Here is a 23,127-nt window from a genome sequence, read left to right as displayed (position 1 = left end):
TGTGGCATCTCTCTGCCCTCTGCAGCCCTGTTTTATACTCTTTCTGCAGCTACTGTACCTGCCCCACCCATCCACACCTCTCACAGCCGATTAACAAGCAAAATTACATTAATCCCATGGCTATAACCGCAATCATGCACAGCCTGAAGTTTATGACCTCCCTCCAGGCAAAACTTCTGTCAATACTATGGTTTCCTAGTTATTTCAACTGAATTTCTGACCTGGAGCTTGGATAGACTTGAATTTATAAATGGTGGTAGCACTTTATTTTAAGGTTGTATCAATAATCCATTCATAACACATTTAAGAAACCAATCATTACACCTTTTATTTATTTTATTATAACTTTATTTACATTTACATTTACATTTAAGTCATTTAGCAGACGCTCTTATCCAGAGCGACTTACAAATTGGTGAATTCACCTTCTGACATCCAGTGGAACAGCCACTTTACAATAGTGCATCTAAATAATTTAAGGGGGGGGGTGAGAAGGATTACTTATCCTATCCTAGGTATTCCTTGAAGAGGTGGGGTTTCAGGTGTCTCCGGAAGGTGGTGATTGACTCCGCTGTCCTGGCGTCGTGAGGGAGTTTGTTCCACCATTGGGGGGCCAGAGCAGCGAACAGTTTTGACTGGGCTGAGCGGGAACTGTACTTCCTCAGTGGTAGGGAGGCGAGCAGGCCAGAGGTGGATGAACGCAGTGCCCTTGTTTGGGTGTAGGGCCTGATCAGAGCCTGGAGGTACTGCGGTGCCGTTCCCCTCACAGCTCCGTAGGCAAGCACCATGGTCTTGTAGCGGATGCGAGCTTCAACAGGAAGCCAGTGGAGAGAGCGGAGGAGCGGGGTGACGTGAGAGAACTTGGGAAGGTTGAACACCAGACGGGCTGCGGCGTTCTGGATGAGTTGTAGGGGTTTAATGGCACAGGCAGGGAGCCCAGCCAACAGCGAGTTGCAGTAATCCAGACGGGAGATGACAAGTGCCTGGATTAGGACCTGCGCCGCTTCCTGTGTGAGGCAGGGTCGTACTCTGCGGATGTTGTAGAGCATGAACCTACAGGAACGGGCCACCGCCATGATGTTAGTTGAGAATGACAGGGTGTTGTCCAGGATCACGCCAAGGTTCTTAGCGCTCTGGGAGGAGGACACAATGGAGTTGTCAACCGTGATGGCGAGATCATGGAATGGGCAGTCCTTCCCCGGGAGGAAGAGCAGCTCCGTCTTGCCGAGGTTCAGCTTGAGGTGGTGATCCGTCATCCACACTGATATGTCTGCCAGACATGCAGAGATGCGATTCGCCACCTGGTCATCAGAAGGGGGAAAGGAGAAGATTAATTGTGTGTCGTCTGCATAGCACCAGGTTAGTCTGTTTGAAATAAAAATCTCATATTCAAGAGAGACCTGGAACAAATCATATTGTATTTGTTACATAGGCCAAAAGCAACAGGTGTAGGTAGACCTTACAGTGAAATGCTTACTTACGAGTCCTTAACCAACAATGTTGTTTTAAGAAAAATAAGTGTTAAGAAAGTATTTACAAAAAATAAATGGATGTAAAAAAAAATGACAAAAAAAACAAGATGAAAAATAGATAACTACAAATAATAAAGGAGAAACAATAAAAAAACAGCTAAGGTGGCTGGAATCTTTGGAAATCTTTAGAGCCTTCCTCTGACACCGCCTGGTATAGATGTCCTGGATGGCAGGAAGCTTGGCCCCAGTGTACGCACTACCCCCTGTAGCAACTTGTGGTCGTAGGCTGAGCAGTTGCCATACCAGTCGGTGCTGCAACCAATCAGGATGTTCTCGATGGTGCAGCTGTAGAACTTTTTGAGGATCTGAGGACCTATGCCAAATCTTTTCATTATCCTGAAGGGGAATAGGCAATGTTGTGCCCTCTTTACGACTGTCTTGTTGTGTTTGGACCATAATTTGCTGGTGATGTGGACACCAAGGAACTTGAAGCTCTCAACCTTCTCCACTAAAGCCCTATCGACGAGAATGTGGGCGTGCTCGGCCCTCCTTTTCCTGAAGTCCACAATCATCTCCTTTGTCTTGATCACGTTGAGGTAGATTTTGTTATCCTGGCACCACACTGCCAGGTCTGTGACTTCCTCCCTATAGTCTGTTTCATCGTTGTCGGTGATCAGGCATACCACTGTTGTGTCATCGGAAAATGTAATAATGGTGTTGGAGTCGTGCTTGGACATGCAATCATGCGTGAACAGGGAGTACAGGAGAGAACATAGCACTCATCCCTAAGCGGCCCCCGTGATGAGGTTCAACGTGGCAGATGTGGTGTTACCTACCCTTACCACCTGGGGGCAGCCTGTCGGGAAGTCCTTGATCCAGTTTCATAGGGAGGTGTTTAGTCCCAGGGACGTTAGCTTAGGGATGAGCTTTGAGGGCACTATGGTGTTGAACGCTTCTGAGCTGTAGTCAATGAATAGCAGTGTTCAACACGATCCGTACGATCTGAAGCTTGTTCATAATTCCTCTAAAAAAAATGCTTAGTATTTTCCAAAGCTAAACACTCTGAAACCATGTCATTACTACCTCGGATGGACATTCCATGGAAAAAGTAATAACATTAAGTTATTTGGGAGATCAGGTGGATGAGAAGTTGAGCTTCACACCCCATGTAGAGAACCTTGTTGGCAAAAGCAAGCTGCGTATTGGGCTTTACTACGGGCACAATTTCGTTTTTCCTTTGCCACCATAAAATAGAGGATTCATTGTACTATTCCATCAGTGTTGGACTATATTAATACTATTTAAGGTCAATTCTCAATAAATACACTGAAGGCTCTTGACTGTATCATGTGATGTCTCCATTGCTGTCGGGTGGACAGAGCTAGCAACACACAGGCTATAACACTGGTACATTCTTATATAGAAAGCCATTTTTAGAAAACCTGTAATTGTATCTGTTCTCTATTAGCCCGAAATGAAAACACTTACAAGCTCAGATACCAATCTTGTTTTAAGCTAACAGTCCTGAACAAATGTACAGAGCTTGGAACAAAGTATTTTCACTAATCAGTCCCCTTGTATTGGAGTTCCCTCCAAGCCAACCTAAAGCTCCAGGGTCTGGTGTCCCTAGAGAAGTTCAAAGCACAAATAGATGAACAAGTTGTTGAGACATTTAGTGGTTTCTAGTTGTTATCGATGTCACTAGTCGGCGTTGACTTATTGATGCAAGGATGTTGTTTAACCTGAAGCATTTTGATACCATAGTGAGCCTGTCTTCTGACGGTTTGCATTCAGTTTTTTTCTGACTTGTGTTCTGTACATGTACATTACTGACGTGCAGCTTTTTATATTGATATATCTTCGTCTGGTTCATGTCATGTGGCTGTTTGTAAGAAACTGATGGGTTTAGCCTACCAGACGAGCTAAATTACTTCTATGCTCGCTTCGAGGCAAGCAACACTGAAGCATGCATGAGAGCATGTTCCGGACGACAGTGATCACGCTCTCTCGTAGCCGATGTGAGTAAGACCTTGAAACAGGTGGATTACCAGGATATGTACTCCGAGTGTGCGCTGACCAGCTGGCAAGTGTCTTCACTGACATTTTCAACCTGTCCATGACCGAGTCTGTAATACCAACATGTTTCAAGCAGACAGCCATAACTGTGCCCAAGAACACCAAGGTAACCTGACTAAATGACTGCCGACCCGTAGCACTCACGTCTGTAGCCACGAAGTGATTTGAAAGGCTGGTCATGGCTCACATCAACATCATTATCCCAGAAACTCTAGACCCACACCAATTTGCATACTGCCTCAACAGATCCCCAGATGATGCAATCTCTATTGCACTCCACACTGCCCTTTCCCATCTGGACAAAAGGAACACCTACGTGAGAATGCTATTCATTGACAACACCTCAGCAGCATTCAACACCATAGTGCCCTCAAAGCTCATCCCTAAGCTAACGTCCCTGGAACTAAACACCTCCCTATGAAACTAGATCAAGGACTTCCCGACAGGCCGCCCCCAGGTGGTAAGGGTATTTAACAACACATCTGCCACGTTGAACTTCATCACGGGGGCCCCTTAGGGATGAGTGCTATGTTCTCTCTTGTACTCCCTGTTCACGCATGATTGCATGGCCAAGCACGACTCCAACACCATTATTAAATTTGCCGATGACACAACAGTGGTAGGCCTGATCACCAACAACGATGAGACAGCCTATATGGAGGAGGTCACAGACCTGGCAGTGTGGTGCGAGGATAACAACATCTACCTCAACGTGATCAAGACAAAGGAGATGTTTGTGGACTTCAGGAAAAGGAGGGCCGAGCACGCCCACATTCTCGTTGACAAGGCTTTAGTGGAGAAGGTTGAGAGCTTCAAGTTCCTTGGTGTCCACATCACCAGCAAACTATGGTCCAAACACAACAAGACAGTCGTGAAGAGGGCACAACATTGCCTATTCCCCTTCAGGATAATGAAAAGATTTGGCATAGGTCCTCAGATCCTCAAGAAGTTCTACAGCTGCACCATCGAGAACATCCTGATTGGTTGCAGCACCGCCTGGTATGGCAACTGCTCGGCCTACGACCACAAGTTGCTACAGGGGGTAGTGCGTACACTGGGGCCAAGCTTCCTGCCTTCCAGGACATCTATACCAGGCGGTGTCAGAGGAAGGCTCTAAAGATTTCCAAAGATTCCAGCCACCCTAGCTGATTTTTTTATTGTTGCTCCTTTATTATTTGTTAGTTATCTATTTTTCATCTGAATTTTTTGGTCATTTTTTTTACATCCATTTATTTTTTGTAAATACTTTCTTAACACTTATTTTTCTTAAAACAACATTGTTTGTTAACCTGTTGAAACTGTAGGGGCGCAATTTCATTTTTGGATGAAAAACGTTCCTGTTTTAAACAAGATATTTTGTCACAAAAAGATGCTCGACTATGCATATAATTGGTAGCTTTGGAAAGAAAACACTCTGACGTTTCCAGAACTGCAAAGATATTTTCTGTGCGTGCCCTAGAACGTGAGCTTCAGGCAAAACCAAGATGAGACGGCATCCAGGAAATGAGCAGGATTTTTGAGGCTCTGTTTTCCATTGTCTCCTTATATGGATGTGAATGCGAGAGGAGTAAGTCTGCCCTTTCTGTCGTTTCCCCAAGGTGTCTGCAGCATTGTGACGTATTTGTAGGCATATCATTGGAAGATTGACCATAAGAGACCACATTTACCAGGTGTCCGCCTGGTGTCCTGCGCCGAAATTGGTGCGCAAAAGTCAGCTGCAAGTATTTTTCCACAGAATTCAGAGAAGAATGCAGGCTTCCACGAACAATATATCAATGAAGAGATATGTGAAAAAACACCTTGACGATTGATTCCAAACAACGTTTGCCATGTTTCGGTCGATATTATGGAGTTAATTCGGAAAAAGATTGACGTTGTAGGTGACTGAATTTTCAGTTCGTTTCGGTAGCCAAATGTGATGTACAAAACGGAGCGATTTCTCCTACACACAGACGCTTTCAGGAAAAACTGCGCATTTGGTATGTAACTGAGAGTCTCCTCATTGAAAACATCCGAAGCTCTTCAAAGGTAAATTATTTTATTTATTTGGTTATCTGGTTTTTGTGAAAATGTTGCATGCTAAATGCTACTCAAAATGCTAAGCTAGCTTAGCATACTCTTACACAAATTAGTCAATTGCTATGGTTCAAAAGCATATTTTGAAAATCTAAGATGACAGTGTTGTTAAGAAAAGGCTAAGCTTGAGAGCAGGCGCATTATTTTCATTTTTTTGCGATTTTCAGAAATCGTTAACGTTGCGTTATGCTAATGAGCCTGAGGCTTTAGTCACGATCCCGGATCCGGGATGGGGAGTTTCAAGAGGTTTTAAGGGCTCGTAAGTAAGCATTTCACTGTAAGGTCTACCAACACCTGTTGTTTTTGGCCTATGTAACTGTAACGGCGTTCGTCTGTTGAAGGAGAAGCGGACCAAAATGCAGCGTGGTGGTTACTCATGTTCTTTAATGAAAAATGAACTATACATGAAATAACTTAAATATACAAAACAACAAACGGAACGTGAAAACCTATACAGCCTATCTGGTGACAACAAACACAGAGACAGGAACAATCACCCACGAAATACTCAAAGAATATGGCTGCCTAAATATGGTTCCCAATCAGAGACAACGATAATCACCTGACTCTGATTGAGGACCGCCTCAGGCAGCCATAGACTATGCTATACACCCCCAAGACAAAACACACCACAAAAAACCCCATGTCACACCCTGGCCTGACCAAATAAATGAAGACAAACACAATATAATACGACCAGGGCATGACAGAACACCCCCCCCCCCCAAGGTGCGGACTCCCGGACGCACATCAAAACAATAGGGAGGGTCCGGGTGGGCGTCTGTCCATGGTGGCGGCTCAGGCACGGGACGTGGACCCCACTCTATCATTGTCTTAGTCCTTCCTCCTCGCGTCCTAGGTTAGTCCACCCTCGCCGCCGACCATGGCCTAGTAGTCCTCACCCAGAAACCCACTGGACTGAGGGGCAGCTCGGGACTGAGGGGCAGCTCGGGACAGAGGGGCAGCTCGGGACTGAGGCAGCTCGGAACTGAGGGGTAGCTCGGGACTGAGGGGAAGCTCGGGACTGAGGGGAAGCTCAGCACTGGGGGAAGCTCAGGCAGGTAGTTGGATCCGGCAGATCCTGGCTGGCTGGCGGTTCTGGACTGGCACTGATCTGGAAGAGTCTGGCTGACTGGCGGATCTGGAAGAGTCTGGCTGACTGGCAGATCTGGAAGAGTCTGGCTGACTGACGGATCTGGCTGCTCCATGCTGACTGGCGGCTCTGGCTGCTCCATGTAGACTGACAGCTCTGGTGGCTTCTTGCAGACTGGCAGCTCTGGCGGCTCCTTGCAGACTGGCAGCTCCTTGCAGACTGAGCTCCTTGCAGACTGGCTGGACTGACTCCTGCTCCATGCAGACTGGCAGCTCTGGCTGCTCCATGCAGACTGACAGCTCTGGCTGCTCCATGCAGACTGACAGCTCTGACTACTCCATGTAGACTGACAGCTCTGGCTGCTCCATGCAGACTGGCGGCTTTGGCTGCTCCGTGCAGACTGACAGCTCTGGCTGCTCCATGCAGGCTTGCATCTCTGGCTGCTCCATGCAGGCTGGCAGCTCTGGCTGCGCTGAACAGGCAGGAGACTCCAGCAGCGCTGTAGAGGAGGAAGGCTCTGGCTGCGCTGAACAGGTGGGAGACTCCGGCAGCGCAGGAGAGGAGAAAGGCTCCGGCAGCGCTGAACAGGCGGTAGGCTCCGGCAGCGCAGGAGAGGAGGAAGGCTCGGGCAGCGCTGAACAGGCGGGAGACTCCGGCAGCGCAGGAGAGGAGAAAGGCTCCGGCAGCGCTGGAGAGGCGAGGCGCACTGTAGGCCAGATGCATGGTGCTGGCACTGGTGGTACTGAGCCGAGGACACGCACAGGAAGCCTGGTGCGGGTAGCTGCCACCGGAGGGCTGGTGTGTGGAGGTGGCACAGGATGGGCTAGACCATGAAGGCGTACTGGAGATCTTGAGAGCAGTGCTGGAACAGGACGTGCAAGGCTAGGGATGTGCACAGAAGGCCTGGTGCGTGAGGCTGGCACCAACTTCACCAGCCGAGTAACACGCACCTCAGGACGAGTATGGAGCGCTGACCCAGGTGCCATCAAATCCCCGACACGTTCCGTCGGGCGAATTCCTTGCAAAAAGCACCAACTCAGCAACTCCCTCATTTCTCTCTCCTCCAATTTCCCCATTAACTCCTTCACAGTCTCTGCTTCGCTCACCTCCAACACCGGCTCTGGTTCTGGTCTCCTCCTTGGCTCCTCACGATAAACAGGGAGAGTTGGCTCAGGTCTGACTCCTGACTCTGCCACACTCTCCCTGAGCCCCCTCCCCAATACATTTTTGGGGCTGACTCTCGGGCTTCCTTCCGAGTCGCCGTGCTGCTTCCTCATACCGGCGCCTCTCCGCTTATGCCGCCTCCAGTTCTTCTTTGGGACGGCTACACTCCCCTGGTTTAGCCCAGGGTCTTCTCCCGTCGAGGATTTCCTCCCAAGTCCAGAAAGTCTTGTCACGCTGCTAATGCTGCTGCTGTTGCCTGTTACCACGCCGCTTGGTCCTGTTGTGGTGGGTTTTTCTGTAACGGCGTTTGTCTGTTGAAGGAGAAGCGGACCAAAATGCAGCGTAGTGTTTACTCATGTTCTTTAATGAAAAATGAACTATACATGAAATAACTTAAATATACAAAACAACAAACGGAACGTGAAAACCTATACAGCCTATCTGGTGACAACAAACACAGAGACAGGAACAATCACCCACGAAATACTCAAAGAATATGGCTGCCTAAATATGGACAAAACACACCACAAAAAACCCATGTCACACCCTGGCCTGACCAAATAAATGAAGACAAACACAATATAATACAACCAGGGCATGACAGTAACAAATACAATATGATTTGAGGCTGCTGTCTTGTTCCAGGTCTCTCTTGAATATGAGATTTTTATTTCAACGAGACTAACCTGGTTAAATAAAGTTATAATAAAATAAATTAAAATGTTTAATGACTGGTTTCTTAAATGTGTTATGAATGGATTATGGATACAACCTTAAAATAAAGTGCTACCACCATTTATAAATTCAAGTCTATCCAAGCTCCAGGTCAGAAATTCAGTTGAAATAACTAGGAAACCATAGTATTGACAGAAGTTTTGCCTGGAGGGAGGTCATAAACTTCAGGCTGTGCATGATTGCGGTTATAGCCATGGGAGTAATGTCATTTTGCTTGTTGATCGGCTGTGAGAGGTGTGGATGGGTGGGGCAGGTACAGTAGCTGCAGAAAGAGTATAAAACAGGGCTGCAGAGGGCAGAGAGACGCCACACTACTACTGACGTCCAGAAGACATCATCCAGATAAACAGCCATCAATCAGACAGCATCGTCCAACTGTAAGAGGTATGTTGTTTTCACTGAGAATCTTCTTTGCAAAGGTGTATAGGAGTGGGCAAAGTGGACAAGTGGACAGGTAGGAATGGATGGAGAAGTGTAGGTGGACGTGTACGTGTGTGTGTGTGTGTGTGTGTGTGTGTGTGTGTGTTAACAAGTTGTGCTCTATGTGCTTTAGTAAAGGATGAAGATCCAGAGTATGTTACTGCTGTTCGCTCTAGTGGGTGTCCTGCTAGCAAGTTCCCTCAATAAAGATAACTCTGAGGAAGGTATGTCTTGTTTGTAAATGTGTACTACTTTACTGCCCGGGTTTCATCTGATAAAATCTAGTAAAATGAAAAAAAATTCTTCCTCAGCTCTCCTGCAGGAGGATGATGTAAAAAATGGACAGGCTGCCTTTTTGGCAAAGTTGGCTACTCTGAAGACCAGCCCCTCTGAAGATGAAGCAGCATGTGAGCCATCTATCTGTCTATCTATCTATCTATCTATCTATCTATCTATCTATCTATCTATCTATCTATCTATCTATCTATCTATCTATCTATCTATCTATCTATCTGTCTGTCTGTCTGTCTGTCTGTCTGTCTGTCTGTCTGTCTGTCTGTCTGTCTGTCTGTCTGTCTGTCTGTCTGTCTGTCTGTCTGAGCAACAGTAAATTGTCAACGGGAGGTTAGCAGATGGTGGTTGGAAATGCGGAGGGAGTAACATGGCTAACTCCATCTCTACAGTTAATTAGCATCATGTTTCATAGAGGGAAATATTTTTTAAATGGTAGTCAAATACTGGTCTTACAACAGTAAGTTTAAAAGGTAGTCACTTATAATTGCGATATGTTTTGAAAATGTTGGAGTGGTTTTAAAATGTTTATTTTTTAAAAAGGTTATTTTCCATAAAGATTATTTAAAACTGTATTTGACAGTTTGGGGCAAGCTTTGGAACGCAGCCAAGGACCTTGTTGGGTGAGAAGCGACCAGCATGGGGATGCCAAGGATCCCTTTCAGTCTCCATATGGAATCAGCTATCACCTCTGAAGTCATCACTAACATTACCTCAGTGAATCATTCCAACAACCATCCATCAATGATTGTCAAAAAAACAACAGTAATACAGTTAATTGGTACTTTGGTACTGAGAAGAACTCATCAACATTCTGAAGAATATATGTTTTATCCATGAACATGTACATTATGTCCTGACACAGGATAGTTGGTTGGTCAAGTTAGTGGATAAATAATTGTATGGTGTATGGTTGACTTGTCATATTGTGATCCTCCAATAAACTGTCAAGCATAAGACATGTTTGGTCATTTTTTTATTAATCTTACATGTTTAGCAGTGTTTCAATTACATCATACATGTTTCATAATATTGTTTATTTCATGTTTCTATTCAGTGTGAACAATGTGAACTTGACCATAATACAGATGCAGTGCATGCAGAGCAAATTACATCAGATTACACTGAGCAGTAATAGTAGTACACATATCCACACACACACACACTAGACATACTGTTTTGAGAGTTAGCTTTGTTGAGTGAGCTTGATAACAGCAGTAACATATCCTGGATCTTCTAATAAGCTACATCCTGAATTCAAAATGGGGAAAAAACTTTGTTATTAAATCAAATCAAATCAAATCAAATCAAATTTTATTTGTCACATACACATGGTTAGCAGATGTTAATGCGAGTGTAGCAAAATGCTTTTGCTTCTAGGTCCGACAATACAGGGTAATGTGTGTAGATAAGTGACAAAGTGAAAGCATGTTTATAGGTATTTTTGCTAATTTATTGAAAATGAAATACAGAAATATCTAACTCACAACAAATGTTGGAATCACAGTTGGCAGTGATTACAGAGTCTTTCTGGACAGATCTCTAAGAACTTGCACACCTGGATTGTACAATTTTTGCCAATTATATTAATTCTTCAAGCTCTGTCAAATTGGTTGTGGATCATTGCTAGACAACCATTTTCAAGTCTCGCCATAGATTTTCAAGCAGATTTAAGTCACAACTGTATCTCGGCCACTCGGGAATATTCACTGTCGTCTTGGTAGGCAACTCCAGTGTAGATTTGGCCTGGTGTTTGATGTTATTTAGTTCATTAATAACTTCCCCATGCTTTTTTTCTATCCATGTACCAATAGGTGCCCTTCTTTGCGAGTCATTGGAAAACCTCCCTGGTCTCTGTGGTTGAATCTGTGTATGAAATTCACTGTTCGACTGAGAGACCTTACAGATAATTGTATGTGCGGGGTACAGAGATGAGGTAGTCATGTAAGAATCTATTATTACACACAGAGTGAGTCCGTGCAACTTATTATGTGGGACATTTTCACGCCTGAACTGATTTAGGCTTGTCATAACAAAGGGGTTGAATACTTATCGACTCAAGACATTTCAGTTGTTCATTTTTAAGTAATTTGTGGAAAAGAATTTGTAAAAAACATATTTCCACTTGGACATTATGGGGAATTGTGAATAATCTCCATTTAATCAATTTTATTTTCAGGCTGTAACACAATAACATTTGGAAAAATTCGAGGGGTGTGAATAATTTCTGAAGGCACTGTACATATTTTGTTCTAGAGTTCGTGAAGCAGCTGAAAATACTGTCCCCTGCTGATGCTGAAACTTCGGATGTTCTGAATATTGATTTGCTATTTTCCATAGGAGTGAGAGTTGTGGTCGTGTTTGAAAATCCTTGAGACAGTTCCAAGCCAGAGTCTACAAGGACATGTTTAATAGTGGTGGATATAAAATTACAGTCTTGAGTTAGAATCCCATTAACTTTTATTTTGGGATGTTTTTTTTACTTTTCAGCTTCTCTCCTTGTTTGTTTGTTGAGGTTTTCCCAATTAAAAAATCGGACAACATTTTCAATAACACAATGAGGTTTCAGGACCCGGTTACGAACCTGGGTCTCCGGAGTGAGAAACAGTCACTTAACCAACTGAGCCATGAATAGTCAGCAGAACCCAGAAGATGAGGCAGACACAGCAGTACTTAAGACGGTGTATTTAATAAAGTAAAAAGGAGAAGTCCTTCAACACAAAAATGGCAAATCCAAAAGGTGGCAGGAATAGCACAAAAAAAGCCCCAAGAGATACCCAAAAAACAAAAACAGAATTCCACAAGAGCATCCACCGGAAACGACAAGAATACACAGAACACTAGGGCTGGGTGCTAACATACAAACACAGAGCACAGAACTGAGGGAAACTAAGGGTTTAAATACAATCAGGGGAAACGAGGCACAGGTGCAAATAATAATGGGGAACAAGGGAAAAAACATAAGGTCAAAAAGCACAATGGGGGCATCTAGTGACCAAAACCCGGAACAACCCTGGCCAAATCCTGACAGAATCCCCCCTAGGAATGGCTCCTGACGTTCCTACCAGCTCTCTCAGGGTGGAGGGCCCTGAACTGACGAATGAGGTCAGGGTCCAGGATGTCTTTGGCAGGAACCCAGGAGCGCTCCTCGGGACCGTAGCCTTCCCAGTCCACCAGATACTGCCAGGACCGCTGCACCCGGCGGGAATCCAGTATCCGATGGACGGTATAAGCCGGCTGGCCTCCAATGACACGAGGCGGAGGGGGAGGTCTGTCTGCCGGGACAAGGGGAGAAAAAACAACAGGTTTTAACAAGGAAATGTGAAATGTGGGATTAATCTTAAGGGATCTGGGTAAGTGTAGGCGATAAGAAACTGGGTTAACTCTCCTGGCAACCTTGAAGGGACCGATGTATTTTTGGGACAGCTTGCGAGACTCCACCCGCAGAGGTAAGTCTCTTGTGGAGAGCCAGACTCTCTGGCCGGGGCGCAGGGTAGGCCCGGGACGGCGACGTCTGTTGGCTTGTTGTTGGTACCTCTGTGAGGAACGCATAAGATTAAGACGGGTCTTCCTCCACATAAGCCGACAGCGTCTGATGAACTTCAAGGCTGAAGGCACTCTGACTTCTGCCTCCTGGTCCGGGAACAATGGAGGAGCATAGCCAAACTGACACTCGTGCGGGGACATACCAGTGGAGGAGGAGCGCATATTCGGCCCAAACAATAAAGGATGACCATGTGGACGGGTTGTCACGAGTCATACATCGGAGGGTGGTTTCCAGCTCTTGATTCATCCTCTCTGTTTGGCCGTTGGACTCCGGATGGTACCCTGAAGATAGACTGCCAGAAGCCCCCATGAGTTGGCAGAAGGCCTTCCAAAACCTTGAGGCGAACTGGGGACCTCTGTCAGAAACCATATCTTGAGGAATGCCGAAGACTCGGAACACATGATTAATTACCAACTCAGCCGTTTCCTTGGCAGAAGGTAACTTAGTCAGAGGGACGAACCTGGCCGCCTTTGAAAACCTGTCGATTATGACTAGGATAGTAGTATTGCCATGGGATGGAGGAAGTCCAGTAATAAAGTCCAATGAGATATGGGACCAGGGTCTGTGGGGAACAGGTAAAGGGTGAAGGAGTCCTTGAGGGCGGAGGTGAGAAGATTTGCCCTGGCAGCACACGGGGCAGGCATTGACAAAAGTGGCAACGTCTTCTCTTATGGTAGGCCACCAGAACTTACGCTGGATGAACTCCAAGGTGCGACCTACGCCCGGATGACAGGTGAGGCGAGAGGAGTGCCCCCACAGAAGGACCTGAGTCCTCACTACCTTGGGGACAAACAACCGATTGGCAGGACCTCCTTTCGGGTCCGGTTCGATAGCTTGAGCTCGTCTCACGGTATCCTCAACTTGCCACGAGATCGGAGCCACAATCTTAGCAGCAGGAAGGACAGGCATGTCCGTGTCATCTCGAATGGCAGGAGCGTAGACTCGGGACAGGGCATCCGGTTTGAGATTCTTCGACCCGGGCCGATAGGTGAGGATAAACTGGAATCGATTGAAGAAAAGAGACCATCTAGCTTGTCTAGAGTTCAACCGCTTCGCCTGCTGGATATACTCCAGATTTTTGTGGTCCGTAAGCACTTGAAATGGGTGAGAAGCCCCTCGAGCCAGTGTCTCCATTCCTTCAATGCCATCTTAACCGCTAGGAGTTCACGATCCCCCACATCGTAGTTCCTCTCAGCCGGGGTAAGCCGGTGTGAGAAGAAAGCGCACGGATGAAGCTTCTTGTCTTCACCCCTCTGAGACAGGACAGCTCCAAAACCAACCTCTGATGCGTCTACCTCCACCACAAATGGTTCATCCGTAGTCGGTAGTATCAGGATGGGAGCAGAGAGGACGCGCTGCTTGAGTCCTTGGAAGGCCGTCTCAGCTTCTCTTCCCCACAAAAACCTTGCATTGCCACCCTTGGTTAAAGCTGAGAGAGGGGCTGCCACCAAGCTGAAGTTCTTGATGAACTTGCGGTAAAAGTTTGTGAAGCCCAGGAAACGCTGAACTTCCTTAACGGATTTGGGGGTGGGCCAATCCACTACCGCCCCTACCTTCCTGGGATCCATTTGGACTCGACCGGGTTCCACTACAAATCCCAGGAATTGTACTCGGGATGAATGGAATTCACATTTTTCCGGCTTAACGTACAGATGGCTGTCTAGGAGGCGTTTGAGTACTTGTCTGACATGCTTAGTGTGTTCTTGAAGGGAGCTCGAAAAGATGAGGATGTCATCCAAGTAAACGAACACAAATATGTTAAGCATATCCCTAAGCACATCGTTTATGAGCGCTTGGAACACCGCTGGGGCGTTGGTCAGGCCGAAGGGCATCACCAAGTATTCATAGTGACCAGTAGGCGTGTTGAAAGCGGTCTTCCACTCGTCACCAGGTCTGATCCGCACAAGATGGTATGCGTTCCGCAGGTCAAGCTTAGTGAAAACAACTGCTTCCTGGAGCAGCTCGAAGGCTGTGGCCATAAGGGGTAGCGGGTAACGGTTACGGATGGTTATGGCATTGAGTCCCCGGTAGTCGATGCAAGGACGTAATCCAGCGTCTTTCTTGGCCACAAAGAAAAACCCTGCTCCCGCCGGGGAGGTGGATGGACGCATGAGGCCTGCTTCCAGAGCGTCCTTGATGTAGGTATCCATAGCAGCTCGTTCGGGTGGAGATAGGGAAAAGATCCGACCCCTGGGGGGGCAAGTGCCCGGAAACAGGTCGATGGGGCAATCGTAAGGTCTATGGGGTGGTAGCATGGTGGCCCTCTGTTTGCTAAACACCAGTTTGAGGTCATGGTAACACTCGGGAACTCGGGTCAGGTCGATGGATTCTAAAGACTCGGGAGTAGAACTCGGGAATTCTGGAAAATACAAGTAGCTTGGCACGTAGGACCCCACTGCTTGATAGTGCCCACAGACCAGTCGATGTGAGGGTTATGGCTGTGAAGCCAGGGGTATCCAAGGACGAGAGGGAACTCGGAACAGGAGATCAAATGAAAGTTCATCAATTCCTGGTGTTGTGAAACTGAAAGTCGCAAGGAGGTAGTGACATGAGTGACAAGTCCAGATCCCAAAGGGCTTCCATCCAATGTAGTAACCCTCATGGGGTCACTTAGAGGTTCAGAGGGAACGCCATTCTCCTTCGCCCAGACACCATCCATGAAGTTACCTGCGGCTCCAGAGTCTACCAAGGCTTGAAGGTGAAGCTTGTGGTTGTCCCAGGAGAGGGTGACTGGAATGAGCAGACGGGAGTTGGACGGATGGGAGGAGGTTGTTTCCCGTTACAGTTCCCCCCGGTCTGTACGGGACAGAGCGTTTCCCTGGAGCCCGGGACACGTGGAACGGAAATGGCCCGGTTTGCCGCAATATAGACAGCGTCGCTCCCTCATCCGGCGGTCTCTCTCAGCCTGGGAGATGCGTCCAATCTGCATGGGTTCCGGTGGAGCCAGCGAGGATAAAGGTGGGGACTCGGAGCTGGGACTGATAGGGGCTAGAGGTCTACGGTTGAGTTCTCTCTCTCTCAGACGCTGGTCAATGCGTGAGGCCAACTTGATCAGGGACTCGAGATTGTCCGGTGGTTCCCGAGTGGCCAGTTCATCTTGGATAGTGTCGGAAAGGCCTTTCAGAAAGCACACCGTGAGCGCCTCGTTGTTCCAGCCACTCGCTGCTGCCACCGTGCGGAACTGGATGGCATAGTCCATCACGCTGCGCCAACCTTGGTGGAGAGTCAGGAGCTGTTTGGCTGAGTCAGAACCACTGCTTGGGCCTTGAAACACTCGTTTGAATTCCTCAGCAAAGGCAGAGTAGCTGGCACAGCAGGAACTATGGGCATCCCACACAGCAGTAGCCCAGGCCAGGGCTTTTTCCGACAGCAGGGTGATGATATATGCGATCTTAGACCGGTCGGTGGGAAACGACGAGGGTTGCAGCTCAAAGGAGAGAGAACATTGGGTGAGAAACCCTTTACAAGCACTTGGATCACCTGAGAACCGTTGGGGAGGTGGAAGACGAGGTTCAGCCAGGGGGTTAACTGCCATGGGTACGTGAATCTGAGGTACTGGAACGGGAACTGTTGCCGGGTAAGTCGATCAGATATTTGCTTAATGGAAGACAGCATCTCCGACAGAAGATGACAATGTCTAGCCATTAAGGCCTCTTGCTGAACCAGGGCGGCTTCGTGGCGTTGGACAGTCTCCTGGTGGTGGGACAGCATGGCAAAAAGGTCCTGGGAACTGGCTGCCTATGGGTTCATTTTTGGCTCTGAGTTTCTGTCAGGACCCGGTTACGAACCTGGGTCTCCGGAGTGAGAAACAGTCACTTAACCAACTGAGCCACGAATAGTCAGCAGAACCCAGAAGATGAGGCAGACACAGCAGTACTTAAGACGGTGTATTTAATAAAGTAAAAAGTGAAGTCCTTCAATACAAAATGGCAAATCCACAAGGTGGTAGGTATAGCACAAAAAGCCTCAAAAGATACTCAAAAATAAATAAACAAAAACAAAAAAACAGAATTCCACAAGAGCGTCCACCGGAATCAACAAGAGCACACAGAACACTAGGGCTGGGTGCTAACATACAAACACAGAGCACAGAACTGAGGGAAACTAAGGGTTTAAATACAATCAGGGGAAACGAGGCACAGGTGCAAATAATAATGGGGATCAAGGGAAAAACATAAGGTCAAAAAGCACAATGGGGGCATCTAGTGACTTAAAACCGGAACAACCCTGGCCAAATCCTGACAAGGTCGTCCTGAGGCATGGTCCTAGGGCTCAGGTCCTCCAAGAGAGATAGAAAGAGAGAAAGAGAGAATTAGAGAGAGCATACTTAATGTGGAAGGACCACCAGAGGGCAGGCTGGGCTCATGGATAGTAGCCCAACAAGGCATGGGAGACAAGGTAACCAGAGGCAATTAAGCACAGCTGACGGTACTAATGACATACTCTCCTTCCCCTATAAGAGAGAGAATGGAACCAGCAGAGAGGGAGAAACTATCTCTGGGGAGATGGCCACCGAGAGAGAGGAGCTATCCAGGAAGAACCACTAAGACGGTGGCAATCCCGTGACTTTTTGTTGTAGTTTAAAGATAATCCTATTGTGTTCCTGTTTCATCTGGAGAAGAAGATGTATGTTTTTTTCCTTGGAAAATTTTCATTGATTATGTTGGAATGTTTTTGTTGACCAAATGCCCTCAATAGAGAACTGTGTTAAATCAAGAAAACCTACTCCTGACTCGTTTATTCCACCTTCCCGCTTTAGAGTGACGCCCAATTACTTGGTCCGCTCACATTGGAGGATGCGAACACTTAGGTGGACGAGTGACACAAGGATAAGTGAGTAACTCAAGATTCTTCCAATAGACCCGGAGGAACCATTCAAGAACGATGGATAACGCCCTACTACAACAATTGATCACGGCACAGCAGACAACCATAGAACTCCTGCAACAACAGCTGAGCCGACTAGAGGAACCTAGAGTTAAGCCAAGAGCGGCTGCTCACGCCATCTTACCTCGTCTCTCCAAGGAGGATGATATTGAGGCCTTCCTCATGACCTTCGAAAGGACGGCCACCTTGGAAGAGTGGCCGCCCACAGAATGGGCGAGCGCATTAGCCCCTCTTTTGACCGGGGTGGCTCAGGAAGCCTATTTTGACCTGGATTCCCGCGAAGCTGCAGACTATGGGCGACTAAAAACCGAGATCCTGTCCCGGTACCAGCTAACTGCCAGTTCCATCAATGGACCTATACAGCTGATCAACCCGTCTGTGCCCAGATCTTTTGAGTGGTGTGGGGGCTGTGCTTTGGCAAAGTGGGTGGGGTTATATCCTTCCTGTTTGGCCCTGTCCGGGGGTGTCCTCGGGTGGGGCCACAGTGTCTCCTGACCCCTCCTGTCTCAGCCTCCAGTATTTATGCTGCAGTAGTTTATGTGTCGGGGGGCTGGGGTCAGATTGTTATATCTGCAGTACTTCTCCTGTCCAATTCGGTGTCCTGTGTGAATCTAAGTGTGCATTCTCTAATTCTCTCCTTGTCTCTCTCGGAGGACCTGAGCCCTAGGACCATGCCCCAGGACTACCTGACATGATGACTCCTTGCTGTCCCCAGTCCACCTGGCCGTGCTGCTGCTCCAGTTTCAGCTGTTCTACCTTGTTATTATTCGACCATGCTGGTCATTTATGAACATTTGAACATCTTGGCCATGTTCTGTTATAATCTCCACCCGGCACAGCCGGAAGAGGACTGGCCACCCCACATATGCTCTCTCTAATTCTCTTTCTTTCTCTCTCTCGGAGGACCTGAGCCCTAGGACCATGCCCCAGGACTACCTGACATGATGACTCCTTGCTGTCCCCAGTCCACCTGGCCGTGCTGCTGCTCCAGTTTCAACTGTTCTGCCTTATTATTATTCGACCATGCTGGTCATTTATGAACATTTGAACATCTTGGCCATGTTCTGTTATTATCTCTACCCGGCACAGCCAGAAGAGGACTGGCCACCCCACATAGCCTGGTTCCTCTCTACGTTTCTTCCTAGGTTTTGGCCTTTCTAGGGAGTTTTTCCTAACCACCGTGCATCTACACCTGCATTGCTTGCTGTTTGGGGTTTTAGGCTGGATTTCTGTACAGCACTTTGAGATATCAGCTGATGTACAAAGGGCTATATAAATACATTTGATTTGATCTTCGCCTTAATACGACTGACGAAACAGTGGCTAGAACCTGGAAAGGGAGTAGGACATGTGATAGACTCTCGTAGTGGACAAGATATTGAGAGAATTACCCAGTGACTTAAAAAGGGTTGTGGGGCAACCCAATCCGTTGTCAGCCGACGACATAGCCCAGGCGGTGGAAACATATCGGTCTACAGGGGAGTTGTTAAAAAGTGACAAGGAGGAACGGAAGGAGTCTTCCAATCCCGTACCACGACTCACCCCGGCGCGCCCGCCACCGAAACGTCCAAGCCCCCCCGGAGGTGGGAGAAGTCAGCCACCACACAGCAGGGTCGGTGTTATAAATGTCAGTCTCCCAACCATTATGCCCCACAATGTCCTAGCAAGGATGAGCCCATGGTCACGGAGTCATCACTGCCTACCCCCACACATCCCGTTTTGAGGGGGCAGGATCAACACTGTTGGTTAGCAGAGATAGCCCCAGCCTCCGAGATTCCGGTTCGAGTCGAATGACATGATGTGGTAGCTATTCTCGACTCGGGAAGTATGGTTACGTTAGTAGAGGAGCGGATGGTGACCTCCGCAACACTGCTACCAGACAAAGTAGCTGTATCCTGTATCCATGGAGACACCCACTATTACCCCACTGTGAATCTGCCTATTCTCACTCCAAAAGGAAGGTGTACAGTCAGGGCAGGGAAAGTGCCCCAGCTGAAGGTGCCATTATTGATCGGGAGAGACTGTCCCCTATATAAGGAACTTCGGCAGATGACGTTATGCACGGGAAGAAGGGGGACAGGAAAGAAGAGAAAATCCAAGCCCGAGGTAGTAGTCCTACAAGGAGACGTAGCCGCGTCCTCGTCCTCTGCAGCAGAGGAAGAAATAGCGACCCAACGTTTACGACAGATATTCCAGGAAACCACCGATGAAGACACCTGTGAAGGGTTATACACAACGCAGGAAGGAAGGAGCAACCAAGCACTAAGGGATATATTCGAAGCTCCATCTGAGGAGGGAACCTGGAGGGGATTCCCCTCGGTCACCCCTGATGGGGATGTGGAACAACCTCCACCTCCCTCTACCGAGGTCGACCTGCCCCAGGAATTAAAGGGATAGTTCGGCACCTCGCAGCATAGAGACCCAGACCTAAGGGAGGCCATGAGGAAGGTGAAGGTGATCGACGGGAGGAACGTCGACGGATCAGGTGAGCCCCCTCTTCCTTACTATGCAATCAGACGGGGTCTCTTATACTGGGTCGTACGACGAAGGGGGGAAAACCAGGAATTACTAATGGTGCCTAGGCCATACAGGGATACAGTTCTACAGTTAGCCCATTCCCACGTCCTAGGAGGACACCTGGCACGAGACAAGACTATTGACAGAATCATGCAGAGATTCTATTGGCCTCGGGTCACCAGAGATGTGGCCAGGTATTGTAGGACGTGTGATCAATGTCAACGTACAGCCCCACGGCCACATCTACGTAACCCTTTGATTCCTCTCCCCATCATAGAGACTCCCTTTGAACGCATAGCTATGGACCTCGTAGGACCCCTCCCAAAATCCGCCAGAGGACATGAGTACATCCTAGTGGTTATAGATTATGCTACCAAGTTCCCGGAGGCCATACCCCTGCGTAACATGTCGTCAAAGGGAATTGCCAAGGAGTTATTCCTTATGTTCTCTCGTGTGGGCCTCCCCAAGACTATTTTAACCGATCAAGGAACCCCGTTCATGTCCCGGTTGATGAAGGACTTGTGTCGGTTATATCAGGTTCAACAGATACGTCAAAGCATATTCCACCCTCAAACAGACGGGTTGTGTGAACGCTTGAACAAAACGATTAAAAGCATGTTGAGAAGAGTGGTGTCCCGAGACGGGAAAAACTGGGACATGCTTCTCCCACACTTAATGTTTGCCCTGCGAGAAGTACCCCAGGCATCCACTGGATTCTCTCCGTTTGAGTTGCTCTATGGCAAACCCTGTCGAGGAATCCTCGACTTAGCCAAGGAGACCTGGGAGACCCAACCATGCCCCTTTCGATCCACAATAGAACATGTTACCCTGATGAGAGACCGCCTGTCAGCAGTGTGGCCCATAGTCAAGGAGCATATGGAGAAAGCCCAAAGGACCCAAGGCCGGGCCTATGATAAGTCCGCGACCCCCCCGTGAGTTCACCGTGGGAGAGAAAGTGATGGTGCTTGTGCCCACGGCCGAACATCTCTTGCTGGCGCAGTGGAGGGGGCCCTACGAGGTAATGAAAAGGGTCTCACCGGTCAATTACCTCATCAAGCAACCTGACAGGAGGAAGAAGGTCCAACTCTATCACATAAACCTGCTGAAGACGTACCATGGACGTGAGGAGGAGGTGGCTTTGATGGCCCTGGAGGGCAAAGAAAAAGAGGAGGCTCTACCACAGGTGCGCCGTGACCAAACTCTCCTACCAGAGCAGTCAAGACAGCTAGACAAGCTGATTATGAACTTCGGTCGAATATTCTCTCCATTCCCAGGACAAACAGATGTCCTGTTCCACCACATCCACACTGAACCCGGCAAGAAGGTGCATATCCGCACGTACAGGATTCCTGAGGCTCGCCGAGTCATCGCTAAGAAAGAGGTGAGGGAGATGTTGAGGATGGGCGTGATCAAGCCCTCGACGAGTGAGTGGTCCAGTCCCATAGTCCTGGTCCCCAAATCTGATGGTAGTATGAGACTCTGCAACGACTTTAGGGGCGTGAATGCCATCTCTACATTCGATGCGTATCCCATGCCCCGCGTGGATGAACTCTTGGAGCGCTTAGGAAAGGCCAAGTTCATCACTACCCTGGATTTGACGAAGGGATATTGGCAAGTGCCGGTGGCTCCGGAGGATCGCCCAAAGACTGCCTTCGCCACCCCAGAGGGGCTTTTCCAGTATGTGAGGATGCCCTTTGGACTGCACGGTGCCGCTGCAACCTTCCAACGCCTCATGGATGCCATTCTACGGCCCCATCAAGAGTATGCAGCTGCGTACATAGACGATGTGGTCATCCACAGCGAGGACTGGGATAGTCACCTCCTGCGATTACGGGCGGTGCTCGTGAGTTTGGAAGCCACAGGGTTGACAGCCAACCCAAATAAATGCTGCCTGGGCCTGTCCGAAGCGGAATACCTGGGGTACACCGTGGGGAATGGGAAAATACGCCCACAGGCAGAGAAGACCAGGGCAATTCGTGACTGGCCTCGACCCCGGACCAAGCGAGACGTTCGGGCCTTCTTAGGGAAAAAAGGATATTATCGCCGTTTTATCCCGGGATATGCAACCATTGCCAACCCCCTCACAAACCTCATCAGGAAAAACCTGCCAACCAGGTAGAGTGGAAAGACGGAAGAGATGGAAGAGGCCTTTCAATTGCTAAAAGATGGCCTGTGTTCTGATCCCGTTCTACAGGCTCCGGACTTCTCACAAGAGTTCATTGTGCAGGTCGACGCCTCGGATACAGGGCTCGGGGCCGTACTAGCTCAGGGTAAAGGTGAAGCAGAGAAGCCGATTCTCTTCATTAGTAGGAAGCTCAGCGATCGGGAACAGAGGTATGCGACCGTAGAGAAAGAGGCCTTAGCCATCAAGTGGGCCCTCGATTATCTCCGGTACTACCTACTGGGTCGGAGGTTTGCATTAGTTACTGACCATGCGCCCCTCACGTGGATGGCTGGTAAGAGAAACAATAACAACAGAATAGCCAGATGTTTTTTGTCTTTACAACCGTTCTCTTTCCATGTCATCCACAGGGCCGGATCGAGGAACGGGAATGCACCGAGAGAGAGGATCTATCCAGGAAGAACCACTAAGATGGTGACAATCCTGTGACTTTTTGTTGTAGTTTAAAGATAATCCTATTGTGTTCCTGTTTCATCTGGAGAAGAAGATGTATGTTTTTTTCCTTGGAAAATTTTCATTGATTATGTTGGAATGTTTTTGTTGACCAAATGCCCTCAATAGAGAACTGTGTTAAATCAAGAAAACTCGTTTATTCCACCTTCCCGCTTTAGAGTGACGCCCAATTACTTGGTCCGCTCACATTAAATTCACACAGGACACCGGATAG

At 48.0% G+C, this 23,127-nt stretch overlaps 1 long non-coding RNA gene across 1 annotated transcript; it reads left to right on the top strand.

Moving 5' to 3' along the window:
- Window positions 1-8,920: 8,920 nt before the first annotated feature.
- LOC135530441 (uncharacterized) lies at window positions 8,921-10,286 on the top strand. Its single transcript, XR_010453846.1, has 4 exons — window positions 8,921-9,000; window positions 9,170-9,260; window positions 9,348-9,443; window positions 9,911-10,286. It is a non-coding gene; the product is annotated as an uncharacterized LOC135530441 (long non-coding RNA).
- The last annotated feature ends 12,841 nt before the right edge of the window (window positions 10,287-23,127 follow it).

This window comes from Oncorhynchus masou, unplaced genomic scaffold, assembly GCF_036934945.1.
Source record: "Oncorhynchus masou masou isolate Uvic2021 unplaced genomic scaffold, UVic_Omas_1.1 unplaced_scaffold_1344, whole genome shotgun sequence".
Taxonomy (NCBI): Eukaryota; Metazoa; Chordata; class Actinopteri; order Salmoniformes; family Salmonidae; genus Oncorhynchus; species Oncorhynchus masou.
Note: the sequence above shows the minus strand (reverse complement) of the source record. Positions and strands in the feature narration are given on the sequence as shown.